The sequence below is a fragment of the Suncus etruscus genome, chromosome 7, assembly GCF_024139225.1.
Source record: "Suncus etruscus isolate mSunEtr1 chromosome 7, mSunEtr1.pri.cur, whole genome shotgun sequence".
In the NCBI taxonomy this organism is placed as follows: Eukaryota; Metazoa; Chordata; class Mammalia; order Eulipotyphla; family Soricidae; genus Suncus; species Suncus etruscus.
In genome coordinates, this window is record NC_064854.1 from 23,928,331 (window position 1) to 23,944,116 (window position 15,786).

Here is a 15,786-nt window from a genome sequence, read left to right on the forward strand (position 1 = left end):
TTTATAATTTTTTTTGTTTTTGTTTTTGGGTCACACCCAGTGGTGCTCAGGGGTTACTCCTTGCTGTCTGCTCAGAAATAGCTCCTGGCAGGCATGGGGGACCATATGGGACACCGGGATTCGAACCAACCACCTTTGGTCCTGGATCGGCTGCTTGCAAGGCAAACGCCGCTGTGCTATCTCTCCGGGCCCAAGCTTTATAAATTTAACTTAACACTTTGGGTCTAAACTTAAGTTACAGATTTTAGATTGGAATTAAGATGATGTATTTCTACTGGGTCAAATTATTTTAAATATTAAAGACACATGAAGTTAAAGATACATATATGACTAGTCATTAAGACTTTTAAAAGTTATTTTGGTTTTTTTTTTTTTTTTTTTGGACCACACATGGACTTGCTCAGGGGTTACTCTTGATTCTGTTCTCAGGAATTACTCCTGACAGGCTCAAGGGATCATATGGGATACCGGAGATTGAACCTGGGTCAGCTTGCATGCAAAGTAAATGCCCTACTAACAGTGCTATTATTCTGGCCCAACTTTTTAAAAATTTTGATGACTATTTTCTCAGGGCTTAACTGCTCAGGGGATCATTTGTTGCATCCTAACTTCACCAGCTAAGATTACACAATGGCCAGACTCATTTGCCCCTCACTTTGAATGAGGTCTTGTGTGAAGTCTTGTGAACATCACCTGATGTTCTTGCTCTCTGAAGATCACATTGTCAGTACCCTTGAAAAGAATGTGTGTGCAGCAATGAGAGTGTGTGTGGGAACAGGAAGAAGTCTTAGAGCTGAGGAGTTCAAATCCCAACCTTCTGTGTGTACTGGATTGGAATTTTCCATTTCAAAATTTTACGTTTGGAATTAGGAGTTGGTACCATGCTGGGCATGCATCCAGTTGGGTCTCATTTCTGGAATGGTCTCCTGAGTACCTCCAGGGAGATCTGGGTAATACCCAACCCCACATGCAACCTTGGGCCCTTGCATTGAATCACCAGCCTTGTTGGCCAAAAATCACTAGTTGGGATCTCCTGGGCCTCCTGAGCATCATTCGGAAGACTCCTCTAAATAAATAAAATAAAATCTACCTCTAAAATTCACACAGGCCTTTTTCATAAGACCCAACTCCTGCTACATTCCAAGTAGTTTTGAAGAATGGCTGGTCCAACTTCGGGACAGTGTCTACTGGGTTTACTCCTGAGCTGGAGACAGCTCTCCTGAGAGTGGCTTTTGGTCACAGTATTCAAGGTCAGATGTCTGACAATTGCTGATTGAGAGAGCTAGTGACTGCTGACCTCTAGAGGATTCTCATGGCCATATATGGTCCTTTTTTGAACTAAAAGCACTGACTTCATGGGTCTGTAGGAGGCTTGAATTAGGACAATGCAGGGCACATTGCAGAGTGCCAGGTCTAGGACACAACACAGAACATGATGAATATTATGTACTATGGACACAGAATACATGAATATTATATGCTGTTGGGCAAAGCACTGTCACTAAGAGGAATTCCTATTTAGACAATGGGGGAACTTTTTAGTCTAGATTTAATGATTTTTATTTTATGTGTCCAGTATCTTCCCTGTGTTTTGAGCAGTACTTTATGAATATTACTCAACGTTTCAGTAATAATTGAGGCTTATAGTGGACTCAGTCTTATCACTTTTAGCTTTTTGGACAAGATAAGTCATTGGTGGGAAGGACTGTCCTATGCTGTAGTCCTTCTCCATTCTCAGCTATTCTTTTAGTTGTGATAACCAACAAACATTCCAGAACTTACTAGATGTCTTCTTGGGAGAGCAAAGTTACCCCAATTGGAAACTACAGTTTCATAATGCTACCTAATTTTGTATTTTTTTAAAATATTTTTCTTTGCTTCTCTGAACTAAGTCTTGTCTTTGCAATGCTCTCTTTCACCCCAAACGCAACAGTGATATTCTTCCCAAGCCCAGGGTCTGAGAGTGGTAATGTAATCGAGGTTTCATAACAGGCTTTAGTGAAGTCAGCCAGCCTAGAGGGAGAGAGGAATGCATGTTTCACATAACCAGGAAATAATTCCTGCCACCGAGTCTGACTCGAGCTTCTTATGTTGCTGGTGGTTAAGGGAGTCACAGATGTATTTCATTGAGGACCTCGGTATGTTCCCACAGTAATGCGAAAGCAGTGCTTTCTTGTAGTTAATCCTTTTCAAAGAGCTGACTCTGTTTGAGATGACTACAGAATGATGGCTTGTAGGACATCAATTTAAAATAACTTATCTCCATTGATATGGGAAGTCTGCCCAAACAGACTTTTGATGAAAAGAATCAATTCATTAGAGATGGCTGGGCAGTTATAGTTTCCACTAGAAGTATAAAACACTGAACAAATTACACAGTAATCTCAGAGTGTGTTCACTTTTGTAATAAGTACATGTTGGGTACTGAGGAAATGAATGAACAGATTGTAGCCCTGCCTTTTTATCACCTGGAAACATTCCATTATGGTGACAAATAATTCGACTAATTTAATTAATAGTTTTGTTGATAAAGGAGTTGTTATAAAACACTATACTATAATGTGCCATTTCTAAAAGTTGGGATTTGAGGGAATAAGAGAACCATGTAATTTATAGGCCATTATAATTTATAATCATAGAAATTATAAGTTTTAATTGTCCTAAGAAATATTTGTATTGTCAATAGATCTGAATATTAATTATTTGCTCTTTTTTTCTTCATTTTTGGATTTTGGGCCACACTGCTGGCAGGTTCAAGGGAAAATATGGGATGCTGAGGATGGAACCCGGGGTTGGCCTGTTCAAGGAAAATGCCATTCCTGCTGTGCTGTTGCTCTGGCCCCCAAAATTGCTCATTTTTAATAGTGAGACTAAAATGATTCTGGACTATGTTACTCAGTAAATTTATTTCGTTTCAGTAAAGGTCAGAGTGTTTTATGTTTTTTTCTGTTTTACTTTCTATATTATTTGCAGAGGTGAAAATAGATTAGACAATTGAAATACGTGGGTCATTTTCCACCTGTATGAGAATGAAACATGCACCATTCTAAGTTTTCATCTAGAATAACCGAACTAATTTATTACCATTCTTAGTTAAAGTTTTGTTTTGTTTTGGTTTGGTTTGGTTTGGTGTTGGGGTCACACCCGGCAGCGCTCAGGGCTTACTCCTGGCTCTACACTCAGAAGTCGCTCCTAGCAGGCTCAGGGGACCATATGGGATGCTAGGATTCGAACCACCGACCTTCTGCATGCAAGGCAAACGCCTTACCTCCATGCTATCTCTCCGGCCCCAGTTAAAGTTTTTTGAGGAGAAGGGCCACACCCACTGGTGCTTAGGGTTTACTCCTGACTTTACACTCTTCCCTTCAAAGTGTTCAGGAGACCATATAGGATACCAAGGATAAAATCTGGATCCTTGGCATGCAAGGTAAAGACCCTACCCACTGTACTCCAGGGACATACCAGAAGCTTTTTAACTCTGGGAAATTCACCTTGTTTATTTGATGGGAGGACAAAGATCTTGGTTGTTGGATTTGGGATTCCCTAACCCAGTAGCCAACAGATATTTGGTTTTCTTTTGTGGGGGGTGGGGGGTGGGAGGAGGCCACACCCGGTGACACTCAGGAGTTACTCTTGGTTATGCACAACCCTAAAGTTTTGAATAAGTAAACCCTAAAGTTAATGGCAGTTGCCCTTGTAAATATGAAAAGACAGGTGCTTCCAAAATAACTTATAAGATTGAGTTTTTTCAGGGGCCAACATGTAGTGTTAAGAAACACTGCCAGGTGTATTCATAGTGTTAAGAAAGGACAAAACTGAATATCCAAGCCAGAGCCAAAAACAATGAAATCATGAGACCCAAACAACCAAAATTTAAAATGAGCCTGTTATGCTACAGGTTGGGGCAGCGGATGGAGGCATGGAATGCACTCTGGGAACCTGGTTGAGGGAGGACAACACTGGTGGTGGACTTAGCCCTGGCATATTGTATGTCTGAATCCAACCATGAAGGACAATGCTTTCAAAAATGTTTTTAATTGAGTCCTACTCCCCCTCCCCTTGCCAAAAAAAAATGTGAATATAAGATTGTAAAAAGTCTGGATTGTTAGAATAGAGTCCCAGCTTTGCACTTATTCATCATGACCTTAAGCAAGGTACTTACTTAATGGCAAAGGCTTTTGTTTTTCCACCTGAACAACGGGGGTAGTTTAATTTATCAGTAGGGTTATTTTTTTCACATGGATTGAGATCACTCTTGTGAATTACTAGGAAACCACCTCGTTTTCTAGGTTTTGCCTTGCCTTTGTTTCTTTATTGATGGACTAAAACACTATCTAGTGACGATTGGAGGTTGTTAATAAACAGACTGTACTTGATTTTCACTTTAGTGTCAAGCAATTCTTGTTTGATTTTCAGCAAGCTTTGGAATGCCACCAAAAGACATTTCATTACAAGTGGAATAACCATAGCCAAGAAAATAAGAATTTGACTAAAAGAATCATTGCCTCACTCAATTTACTTGATTTGTGTTTTGAACTACTGTTGACAGCACTGAAGGGGAACAGAGAGCTCACATGTTTCCTTCTATGGAGACCATTAGTAAACTCTTCACATACTTCTGACTGCAGGATTCCTAAAGAGCAAGACAACAGGAAAATATGTCTCTTGGAACCAGAGGAATCAGTAAATCAAAAGCAGACATAGGTCTAGCTAAGAAGCTGTGATGTCAAGGCCAGAGAGATAGTACAGTGGGTAGCATAAGGCAATTGCCTTACACATGCTGATATGCATATGGGCTGTAATTTGATTCACAGCATCCTATGTTTCCCAAAGCACCACCAGGTGGGATCTATGAGCACAGAGCCAAGAGTAACTTTTGAGTACTGCCAGGCATGACCCCATATTTTTAATTAAAAATTTGGTAAAAGAAGCTTTGATGCATCTGAAAAGGTTTTGAGATATTTTCTTCTTTTTTGTTGTTTGTTTTGTGTTGGGGCCACACCCGGTGACGCTCAGGGGTTACTCCTGGCTATGCTCTCAGAAATCTCCTGGCTTGTGGAACCATATGTGATGCCGGGGATTGAACTGATGTCCATTCTGGGTTAGTCGTGTGCTAGGCAAGTGCCCTACAGCTGTGCTACCATTCCTGCCCTGGTCTTGAGATATTTTCTCTGATGAAAATACCTTTTAGAGCATCAGCAACAGAACAAATTCACTCCCTTTGTGACCAATTCTGTTCATTGATTATATAAGCAGGCTGTCTAAATACTGTGATTCATCCTGACTTTGAGAGATTTTCTTAGCGTGTGATTTAGTTCTTTGCAAGAATTCAAGGCTATATATCTTGAGGAATTAAGTAATTTCTTCCATTAGTTAGCAGGATCTGGTGATGAACAGGGTAGTTGGTTTTTTTTAAAAATTTGTTTTGTGGGGCCAGAGAGATAGCATGGAGGTAAGGCGTTTGCCTTTCATGCAGAAGGTCATCGGTTCGAATCCCGGCGCCCCATATGGTCCCCCGTGCCTGCCAGGAGCAATTTCTGAGCATGGAGTCAGGAATAACCCCTGAGAACTGCCGGGTGTGACCCAAAAACCACACAAAAAAAATTGTTTTGTTTAGTTGATGTAGCCTCAGAAGTCCAGATTTGTAGCAGCCATAGAAACCACAATCTCTTACTGGTCTCTGCCACCTTTGCTCATGCCATTCTTTGTAGATTTGATGCAAGGTAATTTGGGGTTGTTGTTATTGATAAAACTTTGCAAAATGCTAAAGTAACTTGAGTGTATTAAGCTCCAATTTCCTAGTGCTTGATAATGGCAGGGATCATTAAGGGAGCCAAATAACACAGAAAAAATTGTGATTCGTCTTTCATGGATGAGACCGCATGACTTCTAATGAGCATGGAAGAGATTTTTGTGGTTTGTATCTGGTGATTATTAGGACTCTTTGCTGCTCACTGACTCAATAACTATTGTGTTTTGTTTTGTAAATAGATACGTAATAGTCTTTTGTCCTAGGAAAGTATCCTACATTTTTTTAATGTTACAAAATAACCCAGTTGATTCAGAAGCAATTATAGAGGGCTATTATATATCTCTAGTAGAAATATTTTGTTTCCTTTAAACAGCAGCATTTTATACATCATGTTTATCTCTGCTTTCAAAATGAATGAATGAATGGGAAATAAATAATGACTACATTTGTGAGCCTTAAGCCTAAAGTAGATACTAATTGTCAAAATATGACATTAGGGAAATAAATTCTTAAAATGTCTTATCTTGCATTTCTGACTACAGCTGGCTAAATCATTTGGATTTAGTATTTTCATACGCTTAGTAGTGATAAGTTGACTGAATATCTAAGCCTTGCTTTCTGCTTAAAAACATCGAAGAAATTTTTTATTTGATTGATTATTTTGGATGGTTAAATCTGGTTGTGCTCAGAGATTACTTCTGGCTTTTCCTCAGGGTTCATTCCTGGCAGAAGACCATCTGGGGTGCCAGAGATCAAACTCAGGTCAGCTGTGTGCAAGGCCCTACCTGCTGTACTATTTATTGGTATGGCCCTAGAAAAAAATTTTAAGTCAATAAAAACAATTTTCAAAAACTTATGTATATAGAAACTTGTAACCCAAAGGCTACTGTATCCAAATTTAACCAAATAATTGCAAAGCAGACTCCCACATAACAACTCCCCATAAAAGGTCAAAAAACAAGGCCATTTCCAACGGCCTTAGAAACATTGCTCAATCTCCTTTTTCTTCCTAATCACAGCCCTTCTATTTAGAGGTGCCTACTATTGTACTTTCATATTAATGAACCCCTGCTTTTTTTGTACTATATAATCAATCCTGAAATATGCTTAAGCATTAGAGTCATTTTATCCAGTTTTTATTTGCTAAATCAATGAAATATTATTCTCTGTGCATTTGCATTGAAGACTAATTATTTTACTCAATATTGCATTTCCAAGATATTTGGCATTTTTCTAATATTCTCTTGTGGAAGCTATGTCACAATTAATATATTTACTGTTGCAGAACAAACAGTTGGGAAGTTTCTGGGTTTTGAACCCTAATGGTATCATAGTTCACTTCTTGGTAGTTTTAATTATGAAACTTGATTCATCCAGAAAAGATGGACTTGGGTTCCATACATCTGATGTAAGAATATATGGGATAAGAGATTATTCACACACAAAATGCATTTGTGATATTTTTGATCAATTAAGGGAAATAATTCTGGGGTTAAATTTGTTTTGGAGCTACACCCGATGGTACTCAGGGACTACTACTAGCTTCGTTGCTTCCAGTGGTGGTTGTGTGAACTGTGAGTGTCAGGAATCGAACGGGGGTTAGTAGCATGCAAAGAAAACAGTTTACCTCCTGTATTATCTCTCCAGCCCTGAAAAGTTTTACTGCTAGAAAATTTACTTACTTGGAAAGTTCTAAAGAACCACATTCAGGGGGGAAGCAGAAGGCTAGGAATTTGTGTGGTATTCGATCTTTCAATCCTTCTATCTTCCTATCCAGAAAAGAATGGTATTGGTTATTTTCCAGGAATGTTTTCAGGAGCTGCACTGTGGTTGCATACATGGAAACAGGGACACATAAATTCAGTTACCTCCATCTTCAAGCTACTTACCACCAAGGACACATTGTATGCCATTGGTAACCTACTGATTTACTACATGTAGAACATAAGGCACAACTGTATGGCAGATCTTTATTTCAGACAGCCCCTGATTGTAGATAACAACGAAGACAAAGGGCTCTTGGATGATGTCCTGCATTGATAAGAATTGATAGGCCATTTGCTTTATTTTTTATGAGATTTTTAGGGTAGAGCGGTATATTAGACATGTGTTTGCATAAATAGCATAATTGGGGGCAATGACAGAGGCCATGTCTGTGAAGAGAAGATCTTCTCCTAGAAAAACAGGAAAGGCTTCTAACAGGTAGTGTCTCCAGGACCAGCCTTATTGAGCCCTCTTGGGGCATTATGAGTGTATTAAATACTCTGCTATTGGCATTTTCCAATTCTTTGTCATTCCAAATCAAATAGATAACACCCTATATTCATTGGGCACTGCCATCCAACAAATGAGCTTGCCAACTCAGATTATTCCCAGCATTAAAATGCAGCAACTGGGAACCATAAAAAAAAAAAAAAAGCACTTCTAGATCGCACAGTTCTTGGGCAGAGAGTTCAGAGGCCAACTGAATTATTTGTAATATTCATCCTGCTGTCTTTGTTCCTCTGATTTTCTGAGTCTTTGGCCTTCAGGTTTAAGACAAAGTGAGAACAGAAGACAGGAGTAATTGCCATCAATCTGACCTAATATACTTGGAGGCAATGTTGGGGAGAGGGAAGTTATAGAGAAGAAGAAAGAAGTGAAAGGAATGAGCTTACTATCGATGCTCCCATGTAGAAACCCAAAGTAAATAGTGAATAAAATGCTTGTTCCCATATCAGTGGAGCTCTAAAATTATGTTCCAGGCCACAGAGATAACATGAGTGCCTGTTTTGCATGCAGCAGGGTTGGGCATATACCCTTGAGAGTCAAACTAGAAGTCCCTGAGCACCATAATGTTTATCCACAACCCACACTGTCTCCGATCCTGTTACAAGGTGACTTACTCAGTCTTGGTTGTAGAAGCATAATTTGCTATTGACCCAGTCCTGGTCATTCTGGAAAGTTTCTGCAAGAAATGCTGTATATATGGTGATAGTTGGGGAGAGGAACAGATGGAGAAGCATTTCCACACGGGTCCTGCCCCCTCACCCTCCCTAAATACTGCTGCATTAGATTAAATTGCGCAGATTAATCAGATTCTACTTGGTGCTGAATAAGCACTGCTCACACGGGGGAGATTGTGCTTAAAGCCAGCCTCATTTTTCTTTGGAATGTGGCAGATTACTTGCCTAACCAAAGAGACGCCCTTCAAATTTTTATTTATGCCTCTTGACGCTTATTCGGCAAGTTAAAAGTGATGGTTTTTAAAAGCCCTCTCCTGGCTAGACCACACTTCTGTGAAGATGAGTAAGTCAGTCTTTCGTGCTATGAAAGGCTGATATTCCAGAGCATTCTTGATTCGTTCCCTGGGTTTGAGACCATGCCCTGAAATGTGTTCTTCTGCGGTTGCAAAGCACCTGTGGATATGAGCGTCCACGCCAAGTGACCACAAAAGTGCACGCCTGTTATATAAAGAACATTTGATAAGTCTATCTATGACATTTCCATAATAAAAACAACCTAATTCTCCTTCGGTTCATTTCTTCGGCCTCCAAAAATATCAGATAAGCTTCAGCGCTGTCTGGGAGAAAATATGCACATCTGGAAGTATTAAATTGCCCCAGTAATGCTTTCAGAGATCACATTCAGGCCTTTTCTCTAAGGAGGGCAATGGTGCCAGCCCCCCAGAATAATTTATTTTCACAACTGAGCACTCCAAGGCCACCAGGAGGTGAGAGTGCATGGCCAAAGGGAATTTGGGTCAGTGACCTGAGTGCAGGCTGAATGGACATTGAGGACAGATCAGAAGAGCTAAGAGCTGGTGGAGGGCATTTTGGGCAGAACCCAGAAATTCCAGGGGTGTAGGTGAGATGCTGTGGCTCCTGCAGGAAGGAAAAGTCTGAGAAAATCTAAGACACCTGGTGAGGGGGCACTTCAGGGCAACATTCATGGAACAGTGGAAGGAAATGAAAACAGCAGCCAGGTCTCATGGTTGACATCCAAGAGCGGCAAGAATCCAAGATCCACAGGTTGCAACCATGAGCAGTGGGAGCCCAGCAGAGAAGGGAGGCCTGGCCTGGGCAATCACAGTCATTTTCCATTTCAGCTCGGCATATGTGTCCCCTGGGGAGTGCTTAGAGCTCTCTGTGCCTAGGTTGCAGCCTATAACAATTGAGTTGGAATCTCAGGAGATGGAGCTCAGGCACTGGGAGGACTCGAAGCTTCCCCATGATTTCCCTTTGCAGCAAGGCTGAGAATCCAGAAGTCCAGCCAGTGGAGCAATCAATGCAGACCTTTTAGCCTGACCTAGTCCTTTGTAAGTTGCATGGTGTAGAGCTCACTATTGACTACAGTTATGCGTTGGCACACATGGTCGTCACATCACAACATTGATCTGCCCATATTCTATGTGCATATGTGCTTGTACTCAGACTCATCAGTTCTGCACACCAAGGCAACAACACATTGAGATCTTCTTTGACTGCCACTAGAAGGAGTGTGGGTAGCAAGACACAGGTTCACTGAGTAGTGCTATCAAAGTGCAAGTAATCCCTCAATTATAGCAGTCAGATAAGCCACAGGGCTCCTAGTCAGTCTGTGTGGACCAGATCCCAGGCAACAGAGTTGCATTGTATGATTGCTTTGGAGAATAAGGAAACAGCAAGTCTTCATATCTCTCAAATCCTGATTCCGGGAGCAGATTTTCCTTTATATTCTTCAGAGATTTAGTCTCACAGACCTTCTAAAATTATCTTGGGTTCCTCAGAGTACCTTGGGAGAAATGTGGATGTGAAAAAGTGTACCAAATGAGCGAAATAAGAACTGTAATCAATTATCTCTCTCTCACCCCCACATCCCACTGTGCCTTGGGCTTACTCCTGGCTCTGCATTCATAGATTATTCCTGGTAGGGTTCAGAGACCATATGGGGTACTGACAATGGAACCAAAGCAAGTTTCCTACCCACTGTACTAGCTCTCAAGCCCCGAACAGCCTCTCTTTATCCTAGAGCCTAAAGCTCCAGCCCATCACCTGTTGAGTTGCAGCAGCAGAGCTGAGACACACAGAGATTCACCTCGTAAGTGACTGTGCCTTTTCGGTGGACAAAGAGTCAGATTGCTCCTGAACAAGTACCGTGGCCACATGTTCATGATGACTCACTGGCTTGTTTTCCATTTACAAGAGCATTGTATTTGGTACAAAATACTCTATGCTTTAGGGATTCAGTGTGACCCCCACCAGCCGCCACCACAATACCAGTTGTCCCCTGTATGTGTATAACTTGTGAGCTGAAATAAGCATGAAGGACCAGCCTTCAGTCCTGGGCTTCTTCTAGGCAACTGCGATGTAAAAAAGCAGCAAATTGGGGTCTTCGCACAAGGCTGCCCGTGGCAAATAAAAGAGTTAGTGGGGGAGCCTGATGGGGATTATGATGGGGATCAGGCCCACTTTGATGCCTCTGAAGGGAGAGCTGACAGCTGGAGCAAGGGCATGACCGAATGAGGGGCAGATAAGGAGCCAGTGCATAGAGGCCCTGCCCTGGCCACACCATGGAATGATCTGAGCATGAAGGCTGACCAGGGCAGCAGGGAGGGCACTCAAGGAGGGGAGATGAGGTCAGAGATTTGGCTAAATGCCTGTTTGCATAAGCTCTGCACCCTGTTTATTGCACTTGCAGAGAGAAGCAGAGTGAGGTAAGAGTGAGAGAATTGGGGCCTGTCAGAGTTTGGCAGCTCTCAGGGAATGAGACAGCAGCTATGGTGGTGATGGGGGCAGCAGTGCTGAAGTCTCAGGAAAGGTGATGGAAGGAGGGTGGTAGGGTATACATTTGAGCTAAGGGGGCATAGGGCTGGTTGTAGGGTGCAAGACAGGACATTCCTTGGACAGTTGGGCTGCTTTCAAAGAGCCATTGGAGACTCATAAGGAAGTAACTCATTGATATTAAACCCCAGAGCCTGGCCCTCAATCATTTAGAACACTTAGGACCACCCCAAAAAACCAAGAGGGAAGAACCCAAAGCTATGGGATACCATCTTCTCATTAGAAGGGAAAAGTGAACATAGCTAGAGGAAAAGCTGAAAGAGAGCAGGAGAGAAAGGGATGAGGAGAGGACGATTGGGGACTAAAGGGGGTGGGAGGCAGGAGGATGAGAGTGAATTCAGTCCCCATCATTCCCAATGCACACATCCCAGCAAGTTTTTGTTTTATGGGAAAATATTTGTTTTAAGGAGAAACATGGAAATGTTCAGCTTCACACTGAATTTCCAAGATTCATTGAACTATAACAAGTCACCAGTTATGCTAACTTGAGCAAATCTTGTAATGCTACCAAAAAAAATGGGAGGGGGGTGTGCAGAATAGCACAGCAAGTCGGGCATTTGCCTGGCCCTCAGCCATCTCTGGCATCTCATATGGTTCCTTGAGCCCACCAGGAGTAATTTCTGAACGCAGAGCCAGGAGTAACCCTACCCGCAATACTATTGCTCTGACTTACTTCATTGTTCTGTAATCTCTTTCAACAATATTTTAGAGTTTTCGGTTTATAATACTTATAAACTTTATTACTTTATTCCTATTTGTTTTTTTCTTTTGAATGCTATTGAAAGAATATTTACTAATTCTGATTAAAAAAATGTTCACCATTTTGTTTCCAAGTGCATAGAACTATAATGGATTCTTACCTGTTTAAAATAATTGGGGGAGGGAAGTATATTTTGTCAAGGTGAGAAGAGGGCCAAAGAGAACTGAATTCTTTTTTTTTTTTTTTTTTTTTTTGGTTTTTGGGCCACACCCGTTTGATGCTCAGGGGTTACTCCTGGCTATGCGCTTAGAAATCGCCCCTGGCTTGGAGGGACCATATGGGACACCGGGGATCAAACCGCGGTCCAGACCGTCCTACGCTAGCGCTTGCAAGGCAGACACCTAACCTCTAGCGCCACCTTCCCGGCCCCCGAGAACTGAATTCTTGATGCTGGGGAAATAGTACAGTGGGCAGGGAGCTAGCCTAGCTCACATCAGACTTGGCACCTCCTCTGGTCTCCCAAGTCCAACCAAAAGTGATCTCCGAGTACAGAGTAAGTTCTAGTGCCACCAAGTGTGGCTCTAAAACAAAACAAAACAAAACAAAACAAAACTGATGTTTATAACTATGTAAGCTAAATAAGATCACTTTGGACCAAAATTGTTTAGCTCGTCCCCATATTCTCTCCTCATAGAACCAACTCTGTTGGACTTTATATCACACAAGTAACAATAAATCAAGAAGCTTAATATACGTATTAGGGCCATTAAAGCTCAACGACTCAAAAAAACTCAGTTGGTGAGGAATTTTGATTTTATTGTTTTTACTATCCAGTTGAAATTGTTTCCTATTTTTATTTCTGGAGAAAACCATGTGTTTGGCTGTTATTTACCAAGAAACACATGTGAGGCTTAGAGTATACACACGCTCAGATATTGTTTTGCTATTATGATTCACTGTCTGGCGAAGCTTGCCAAAATTACCCATATTTGTACACATATCATGCACTTTTGTAATCACAGACGATGCTATTGATGGTATAAGTTCTAAACTGGGGTGTGATCAAGGGAATTTTTTCACAATCCTTGCTGGTTAGATACACAGTTTGGACTTTGAAGTCTGATGTGGCCACTTGAAATATGTGACCTTTGAAATAGTGCCCTTTCTTTGGGTGGGGGTGTCTCCTGGCAACATAACATCTGGTTAAATTTTGGCCACCATCTCCAGAGTCCAGAAAGGTCTGCTGCTGTTTTCAAGTTTAAAACAACAAAAGTGGCTTCGATTGAGGACTCCGCATTCCAGAAGCTAGCCTCTTTGCCTTCTGTTTATACAGGCTTATAAAAATTGAAATATAGAGGCCAGGACAATAGTATAGCGAGCAGGGCATTTGCCTTGCACACAGCCAATTGAGTTCAATCTCAAGCATTCTGTATGGTTCTCTGAGCTCTGCCCAGAGTAATTATTGAGTGCAGAACCAAGAGTAATCTTTGAGCATCATCAGGTATAGCCCATCACCATCCCAAATAGAATATTGGGTGTAGAGAGATAGTTGAGATATGATGTTCAGACTTTACATGAAGCTGGCTGATTCCATCCTTGACACTGAATGGACCCAAGCATCATTGCTACTAAGCATGATTTTAGGTGTGGTCATGTAGGAACTCACGCAGTCAAATATCCCGGAGCTCCAACATGGAATCTTCCAACCTCATTAACCAAGAATTGCTGGGAGGGTCCTCCAGCCTTAAGGCATCACCCCCCATACTTTAAAATATAAATCTGACAATAAAAAAGAATCTCTTAGCAAGTGAATCAGCTGCTCTTTTGTTATAAAAATTATAGAAACATCCCTTCCAGGGAGAATTTATAATTCTGAAACCTGGTTTCTCCATCCAGCTTTAGTTATGGGGTTTTGTCCATGTGTTTCCTTATGACCAGTAGCTTTCCTTACAGAATGGGGCCTACAACTAAATCACCTTTTTCTGCATTGAGATAGTGACCAGTGTTTTCCCATCACCACCAGGGTCATCGAGAACTTACTGAATCTAGTTACCTTTCTATTGATTAAAGTTTTCTCTAGGTCTGTATTTTCGCGTATGTTGGTGCCACGGATTGGACCCTAGGGCATCACACACACAAATCATGCTTTCTATCACTGAGTCCCATCCTCTGCTCTGAACCTGGAGTAAGTCGTGAATCACTTTCACTACTGAGTCCCTTCCACCTGTGAGCAGCTGTACCAATATATATCCCCACCAGCATTGTGGGAAAGTCTAGTTCCTCTACAATAAAAGCCACGAGACTTCTAGCTGTGGAAGTCTAAGTAGGAATTATGTAAACCAGGATGAACTCTTGGGTCTCTATCTCTCAGTCATTCTATCACAGAACAAAAATTATACATGAGCAAATGGGTCTGAACTCTTATAGACCTTTGCTTATGAACACTGAAGTCTAGATGTTGTGGGTCACAAAATGAATTCTGCTCGTGGTTTTTCTCCCCCACCATTGACAGCATAATATGCATCAATCAGTTTTCAGGTTTTGCAGAACAAGTGGCTGGTTAGATCCATCCTTCAGGCCTCGTTTGTCAAGCTCTTCTTTGGCATTTATAGGAAGCCAGGAGGATTCCCCATTCTAACATGGTTGTAGAGTAGTACATTGTGATTTTAATTTGTATTTAATTTGTGTGCCTGATTAGTAGGTTCATCAAATATCTCATGTGGTCACTGCTCATTGATATTTTTCTCAGAGATTGTTCATCTATTCATGGCTGGTTTCCTTATGTGTTTACATTTGGTTTTGTTCTTGTTCTTTTTGGTTTGGTTTTACTTTGGGGGGACCACATCTGGTGATGCTAAAAGGTTACTCCTGATATGCTCAGGATTCACTCCTGGCTTTGTCCTGGGAGCTATATTGGATGCCAGGTATAGGATATGGAAATATTTCCATATCCTACAGCCAGGGATTGAACTCAAGTCAACCCTATGTAGGTCAAATGTCCTACTTGCTGTATGGATCTGGCCCCTTCTAGAGGGAGTAGAGAATATTTTTGTATTTCTTGACTACAAAATTCTTTCTACTTCTGGAGACTAATCTGTTATTTGCTTTGAAACCTGTTCTCACAATATTATTGGTTATTATTCATTTGTTGTTTTCTTCATTTTTCCCCCATTTGGCAGAGGGAGGTTGGTTTAACCACACTAAGGGGTACCCCAAGGTTTCTCTCAGCTCTGTGCTTTTACGGTTTTATTAACACACTAACACATGCCCAAAGACTGTCTACTCGTTTTCTTTGCTGCGCAGCCTGGCATTGGGATTGGTGACTCTGATGGCCAGCTGGGCCGCTCTTTCCACAGTTGCTTTACGATTCTTGGAGGAGACATTGTGGGTGATTTAAGCACAGTAAGATTTGTTGCACATAAGCAGCACCTTGAGCTCCTTGACATTGTGGACAAGGAACTTCCGAAAGCCACTAGGGAACAATTCCATTTCTTAAAGGTGTCATTGCTGCCACATTTTCCTATAAATCATAT

The 15,786-nt window shown here is 41.4% G+C and overlaps 1 protein-coding gene across 1 annotated transcript in view; it reads left to right on the forward strand.

Annotated features, from left to right (window-relative positions):
* CACNB2 (calcium voltage-gated channel auxiliary subunit beta 2) overlaps positions 1-15,786 on the forward strand; it is a 296,476-nt gene that overhangs the window by 155,199 nt on the left and 125,491 nt on the right. The window lies entirely within an intron of this gene.